At 34.2% G+C, this 8,122-nt stretch overlaps 1 long non-coding RNA gene across 1 annotated transcript; it reads right to left on the bottom strand.

Moving 5' to 3' along the window:
* Positions 1–6,790: 6,790 nt before the first annotated feature.
* Positions 6,791–7,322, bottom strand: LOC136980066 (uncharacterized). Its single transcript, XR_010881491.1, has 3 exons — positions 7,300–7,322; positions 7,001–7,079; positions 6,791–6,865 (listed from the first exon to the last, which is right to left on the bottom strand). It is a non-coding gene; the product is annotated as an uncharacterized lncRNA (long non-coding RNA).
* Positions 7,323–8,122: the final 800 nt, after the last annotated feature.

Raw genomic sequence — 8,122 nt, 5'->3', positions numbered from 1 at the left:
TAATGTTCATAAAGAAATTGTGTATGGCGCCATCTGTTGAGAGATTTTATTATAAACACTTGCTGGGGTACCAGGTTTCGCTCAGGGAGTTGATATGAGATTGTGTGGTAGTTGGAATAAAAGGATAAACTTTAAAATATGAAGTAAAAAAATTTTATTGAAAACATATATTAACTATTTACAATACTTGTTTATAAACAACATTTTTCATTTTGTTATCCGGTGTATATATGTACAAATTTTTCGAGTTTCCTACTCGAGAGCAAGCTACGTATAGTTGACCGTGAGAGAAGCGGGAGTCTTTGAGGTTGATGCCGCAATGTTTTAAAGTGTGTCCTTGCGTTTTGTTAACTGTAAAACTATAGGCTAATTTGATTGGAAATTGCAGTCTTTTAAATTGGAATGGCAGTTCTGTAGAGATCGGTGGTATTCTGGGGATAAATACTGTCTGTCCTTTGTCCTTTCCAGTCGTAAGTTCGGCTTCGATGAAGTTATTCGATAGCTGTTTCACGATCATCCTCGTTCCATTACATAGTTTTGGTGAGTTCAGATTTCCGAGTAGTATAATCGGAGATCCAATTTTCAGTCGAAGGCAGTGTAATTCCTGGTACTTGCAAACAGTTTAGAAATTCTGTAGGGAAGTTGACACTTTCTTCGACGTTTACCATCGTGTCGATCGATTTGTATATTCTCTCCTCACAGGGAATTTTCTTTTGAATGTTAAAGTTGATATCGTCGACAATATTATTTTTAGTTGCCAAAATTGCCCGTTGAAATAGCCACTCCGGATTGGTATAGTTGTGAACAATGTTTGGATAAATTTGGTCGACGAGTTCATTTTCGGTAGTGGCTATGTTGCAAAAATCACTGTTGAGTTCGATCAGGCCGGTCGTCTGGTCAGTGGGATATGTGCCTTCGCCTATTTGTAGAAGTTTTTGAGCAAAATGTGCTGTCCTGTCGTCTTTCGAGAGTTCAACTCTCATATTCTTTGTTAGTTGCAGTATTTGTATGTGTGTCCAGAGATGTGATTTTGTAAGCACGCATTGGTCTCGTCTGCTGGTGTTGAATTGGGGATAACTGGAAATGTTTGTCGAAAATCTACCTAGAGTATGAGTAGAGCTCCTCCAATCACTTCAGAGTATCCTCGCGAGTCTTGTAATGTTCTGTCCATGGCTCCGAGTGATTTTTTACCTGCCATTATGCATTCGTCCCAAAAGATAATTTTAGCTTGTTTTAGAAGTTCACACTGTCCAGATCCTCATAAGATTTTACATACCGGGAATTGTTCTTCGGCTATATTCAATGATAGTTGTAGGGCCGAATGGGCAGTTCGTCCTCCTTCCATAAGTGTGGCTGCAAAGCTGGATGATGCCGGTGCAACTGCAATGTGTTGTTTAGCACGTATTTCCGCCAGAAATAGATTTATTAGAAACGTTTTGCCGGTGCCGCCTGGTGCGTCCAAGTAAATAATTCCGCCAGTGTTGTTGTTGATCCTGTCCACGATAACGTTGTAAATTTTTTTTTGATTGTCATCGAGGAGTGGTTTGTTGTGAGCAATGTATTGAAGTAGTTCGTTGATGTTGTAGCTTTTATTTGTACCTTCGAAGTTTAGCACACTGAAAGCACCTTTTCGTGGTGCTGGCATCCCAAGTTGTACTAAGGTATGGTGTTTTATTGCTAAACATATATCTTCTAGGCGAATGAGTGTTTTATTAAAGATGTCCTCGTTGAATTCGATGGCCAGTTCTGGATTAGCTTGTCGGATTTGATACGGTATGTCATCATGACTCTTTGAAAGAGTCCCATAGCTGTTTTGGATTCGATGAGTTACATGTTGTTAGTATTATGGCGAATAAGTCTCTCATTTGTTCAGGTAAGGCTGTGATTGAGGGTTCTTGTAGTGTTAATTCCCACTGGTTGTCGTTTTAACGTAGTCCTAAGCGTTGGGAAGCATGCCAACGCTTAGGACTACTGGAAAACTGGTCAGAGGGAAATTTCTATAAGGTGAAACTTCCAGCCCTTATAACTTCAACAGCACGCCCTTAGGGTAAAAACAGGAACCTTCTTCGTGAATGGGGAATAAAGGGCTACCACACCATATAACTCCCTTGATCGTACCAGGAATCGTTTTTAAGTTTTAGCGGCACGCATTTTAGCGGCATTTTATTGTACGCTTACTTTTAAAATAAATATCGATTTTTTATAGTATTAATTATAAAATGGCAAAACAATTAATTCTGATGGAGAAGATAAGTTTTATAAAAATATTTACGTGTTAAGTATGACTAAAATCTTCATTAATTCCAACCCCACTCGGAATATGATGCACGGCTCCCTTTATCTTATCACGCCCCGTCGGCTTTTAAGCATCAAAATTTAATAGCATTAATGTCCCTTATATTCAAGTTACCATGCCAAATTTCATTTCTTAAATATCACGCCATCCGCACATATTACAAGAAATAGATGCGAACACACATACATTATGAAATATTTTGCCGATTTTTTCATTTTGACTCTTTTAGTTGGGATTTCAAAGCGTGAAGATTTGCAAAAGCCTTACGTGGTCAAATCTGACACGATTCCAGTACAGTAGACTCCTATAACACGGGTTCATATAACACGGATTCGTATAACACGGCAAAAAAATTGCCATTGTATTCATATAACACGCTAAAAGAGACTTGTATAACACGGTAAAACGTCACCGTCAACTATTTTCGTGACAAGATTGATCGAATCTGGACCAATAGCGGATATTGTTCAAACCATTGAGTTTGAAAGAGCACTGGACCTACTAAAAATATTTATTATTCAACGGCCATAAAAATTATATTTTTATTAATGATGTCTCCAAAATTAAGTTATTTTTCTGCGAAAAATTCGCTGATCAGGAAACACACGTCCGCCGTTCGACAAGCCGCTCCGCGACGAAAACAAGCATAAGCAATGGAGTTGTCGAACGGTGCACACTCGGTAAGTAATCCTATAATTTTTTGTTTATAGCATAGTTTATATGGATTATTTCCAAACAATTATACGTTATTTGGAAATTTTGAGTCAAATTAGTTTAGAATCGATTAATTTTATGGAAAAATACCATTCAAACAGCCGTAGCCCCTAAACTGCACACTTGCAGGGCTGTGATTGGCTCATGTATTTAAGTGACTCGTACAACACGAATTCATATAACGTGTTATATGGGGGTCTACTTTCCTTCTCTTGTTATGTATACATAACAGCAGGGAAAGTAATAGAAATAAAGAAACAGTAAAATATGAAATTATTTTCATGTAATTTTCAGTTAGAAAACAAAGTTCTGTAACTGAATAATACATTATACTTTCGTAAAATATGAGTAAATTAAAAAATTAATTTATTATTATACTATAAATTATATACAGTCAAACCTGTTTTTATGCGGTCTTTTTTGTGCGATTTTTTTGTGCGATTTTTTTTTTGTGCGGTATAGTTGGCGACTAGTCTCGTGCGATTCGTCATGTCTCACGTTGACTTATTATAGCTAAATAAACTTATTATAGTATAAATGAACTTATTATAGTAATATTATTGCATGAATATGCGAAAAATGAAATAATTTATTTTTTAAGTCAACAAAACACCACCTGGACAAAAATATGTAAAACAGACGATAGACCAGACGATGCAGTTAAGTGCTGACATCTGTTCTCAATAAATTCTATTTCGTACGGTTTTGAGTTACAGTAGTGAACCGAAAATCGGAATCAATTGGGGACTTGGGTTGTTCAGTTTAGGGAGTGTTTCTGATTACGGTCTATGTACGAAAGAATATATTAACCTGTTCGATGTTCAAATTTTTCTCCGTTGCGTGTCGCTTCGTGTTGAATTTTCGTCGATTTTAAGCCTAACGAAAATTTTTATAATAATAATCGAGGCTATCGTATCGTTAAAAATTATTTTTGCATTTTTTACAAACAAAATAAATATATTGAAGAATATAAAAACAAGAAAATTATACTTTACGAGTAAATTTAGTATCAAAAACGTACGATTCAGCACGATACAGTCCGACTGAAAATCGTGCCGATTACCGGCGATTCTGATTACCGGGGTGCTGATTTACGAGTCTCTACTGTATTTTCTATGTGAGACTTTTTTTATGCGGTCCCTATTCACCGCATTAAAAAAATATTTTCTTAATTGTGTTGCGAAAACTAATTTTTATAGCCAGTCGTGAAGTTTCGTGCGATTTTTTTATGCGTTATTTTTATGCGGTCCCTAGCCACTGCATAAAAACAGGTTTGACTGTACTGGTTTACCCATTAAGTCCGAATAAACTATGAAAAACCAGAATCTTTCCTCGGTGTACATAGAGGTGTGGTTCCTTGGTCATTTTCTATGATCGGTAGTTTTTGAGAAAAATGAGAAAGAAAAAAGTTACGTCACATCCGGTGCTTTATTGGAAACCTGGTCATGGTTACTGCATGCGACATTATGCTTACATAGGAAAATGATGAAAATGACATCGGCAAGATCAAAAGCAAAAGCGAATGTTTATACCTAAATGTAGGCAACGCGTAACATAATTAATAAATACTGTAATACGGTATATAATTATGAAAGAAGAAATGCAATAAAATTTATTATTTAAAGAATGCATGATATTAAGATTGAGGTATTAATAGGCTACAAACAGTAATGACAAGAAAAAATATAAAATACTGTCCGTATGTCTGAGTAGACTTCTAACAAGAAGTTTCGCACTTTTAGACATGTGCTATGTATAATGTATTTACTATGTTTGTAGCGAAACCTAACTGTGGAAAGCACTAATTACTAAGTGTACAGTTACTGATCTAAAAAGTCATTCTACTTATATGAATTGTCACTTCGTAAAACGTTTAAATTAGAAAGTGCTCTATAAACTTGCTCATACTAAAAACTTCGTAATTAATTTTCCTGGATATGCCTGATGCTGAGTCGAGTGTATTCACTCATACTTTCCATTTTTTTCTTATTTGGTCATGTGATAATTTGTGAATTTCAATAATATCTAAATAGGTAAAAAGCATTAATTTAAATGCATTTGTTTTTATTTTATACAGTTTGTTATATAAATGTCTACTAGAACTTCTAGTAATTCACAAATATATAAATTAATATGACCTATGAATAATTTTTCATTGTCATTTCGCCCTTCACTACAAATCTCATCAGTGGAATTACATCAATTACTACTCGTTCACGTTTTATACCACGCTGTCCTATTGCAGCATGAATGCAGCACTATTCCTTTGTTTAAATTAACATTATTTGTATATTATATTATACCATATTGTTCTTTGATTCTTCGTTTAATTAAATTATTTCTTATATACTATATACTATTATATTTACTACAGTGTTGAAACCACGGCGATTATTTATTTTTCCCATCTTATAGATGCTTCGTCTTCTTCTAACTTCCATTTCGTTTCTCCTAGGTAACATTTTCATTCCGAGCATGTACTGTACAAGTGATTATATATACAACTCCTGAAGTTTTAAGTTCACCTTCTTACTCCTTGTTATAGTTTAGTCACAATAACAAAGAAGCTATAACTATCAGTCAGGTATCTTATACGAGGAGAATTGATGCTATTAGATTTTGAGATTAAAAATCGAAGAAGGGATGTAGAGAGGGTAGGGTTATGTCTGCAGTGGGATCAGCCTTAATATACATTTTACTCATTAGTATTTACAGTTTTGTAAAACTATCGCCTGTTTCTAAAAATAAAATTTTTACCTTTTTAAAATAATTAAAATATAAAAGTTATTCATTATAAACGGTGGTCCCGAACGTACTTTCATCTCTCGCCTAGCGTGAAAGCCGAGTAAAAATAATCTAATTCGTGCAAATGATTTTTTTTTCGTTTTACTAATTCAAAGAAAAGTTTTTATTCTGGACTGTTACGTGTAGTGGGTAATTAGCAGCGACCTGTAATTATACTGAATTGACAGTCTTGACGACTTACAATTACACGAATAAAATTTATTTATTTATTCCTTTACCAGTCCATTTGTATCTTACAGTTTTTACTTATTTTCCTTTAAGGTTCAACGGAAATTCTACGCAAATTGTTAGATTACGTTTCACCTAATTATTGAAAAAAGTAAAGTTGTGAGATAATGTGAATTTTACCATGAGATATAGAAACTAGGAAATTTGGCTTAGAAAAGTTGAACTTAAATAACGTGAAATTATTTACACAAGAAAGAAATCTTTTAAAAATATGTTTACCTAGAGGTTCTGGTGTATAAGTAACAATTATTATTATTATTATTATTATTCGTTTTTGGTGCGTACAAGTACTGGACCATCGATGCTCTCTGCTGTGACAGAAACTGCCTTCAAAAGGAATTTGTTCTAAAAGGATTTTGGTTTTTAACTTTTAAACGATCGAACTTTAATAATTAAAAAATGTTTTCATTTTTTCATTTTTTAGTAATATTAATTAAACAATTACTAGAAAGAAAAGACGCAAATACAATATAAACCATTGAATAAATAGAATTTTATTTGAAATTAAGAAGTAAATCCCAAACGAAGACATTCGTTGTTCCGTAGCCAAAATTCAAACTCGTGTTGCCAAGGGTCACATTTTCACGTACTAATCCTTTGTATGCGCTTCGGTCGTTGGGTCGTTGGTTTGTTGGGTCTGTTGGGTTTGTTGGGTTTGCGGGGAACGGGTAGTCGAGGAACAGTCGCAATGGCATCCCAACTCGATCGGGAGTTTTGGCATCGGGATGTCTTTTGCCGGGGTAGAGCAAAAGAAGTTACAAATGCTCGAACAGACTTCTCCGATGGGAGGAAATCCCTGAGCCCGGACGAAATTTCCGTCGTCTGAAAAACATTTTAAAAAATTCTTAACTCAAGAAAATGAATAAATTAATTAATTAACGGCGCCCGATTATAAGAATGATTCGTGCTTAACTGTGATCGCGGGAAGATTGTATCATGCAATAACGAGTGTCTTACCTGGAAGCAGAATGAAAAGGGCGAGACCGACGAACAACGTGGCTTTCTGCATGGCTACTCACAATAATCTTATAATTTCCTACAAACACAAACACTGGTTAAAAATCAAAATATATTCATTTTTTAAATATCAAAATTGAAGAATAATCTCGAAAACAAGACGCATATAATTAAAGTATTAGAGTATGTCAATATAGAAAATAGCTTTCAAATTTTCTTTTCAAATTTCAACAGAAAGTTAGATAAAATTTTGGTGATTCCCTCAACAGAAATATAAAAAAACATTGGAAAATACTCACTAGTAAATATCTTCTCTTTGTATATAAAGAATATGCGATGCTTCAAACGAATCCGACTTTTATAATGAACAAACCCGGAACGATTTCGAATCTAACAGATGGTCGTCTCCTGTGTGCTCTAGTTTTCATTCGAATTTTATTGGAAAGAACAGAAAACGATACCCAAACTGGCCTCGCCCCCGTCGTCTGTCCGTGTAAATTATTTCAATAAATCCCAATTACTTCCGGGAATCATTTTCATTATACATCTGGTTATTGTCGAGTTTTTATATCTGAGGTATTGACCCCACTCTAACAATCATCATTTGCAAAACTCTGACTATTTGTACTTTAATTAATCAAATTGTCTTGATTGTAATAAAATATTGAAAAGTGCTTGATCCGTCATTCAATATCGCTTTCAAGCTTTATAGTTTCAAATAAAATTCTGTTCATTCGATGATTTCAATTATATTTGTCTTTTCTTTCTAGTAATTGTTTAAATACTTAAAACAAGAAAAGGTATCAATCAATTTATTTGAACTTTTAAAATTCTTGTCTGTAGGAACGATTCTTCCAAAATTACGTACGGCGGAATCTGTAGAAGATAGTCTAGTAACCGAATATTTATACGATTGCATGAATACAATAAAAGAAATTAACTTCGTAAAATATCTAAAACAGGCAAGTTTATGACGTAATAACGTGATTCTTTAAGCATTATATATTGCCCGCAATAGTTAGCAAATTAATAACTAAGCGTATGTACACGTGGAGACTAAAATCGGGAGGAGATGATCTTGCAGCGGTTCTAATCAAAGATGACACCAATACTAGCAAAGTA

This window comes from Centruroides vittatus, unplaced genomic scaffold (genome assembly GCF_030686945.1).
Source record: "Centruroides vittatus isolate TY-2023 unplaced genomic scaffold, ASM3068694v2 contig_663, whole genome shotgun sequence".
Taxonomy (NCBI): Eukaryota; Metazoa; Arthropoda; class Arachnida; order Scorpiones; family Buthidae; genus Centruroides; species Centruroides vittatus.
Note: the sequence above shows the minus strand (reverse complement) of the source record. Positions and strands in the feature narration are given on the sequence as shown.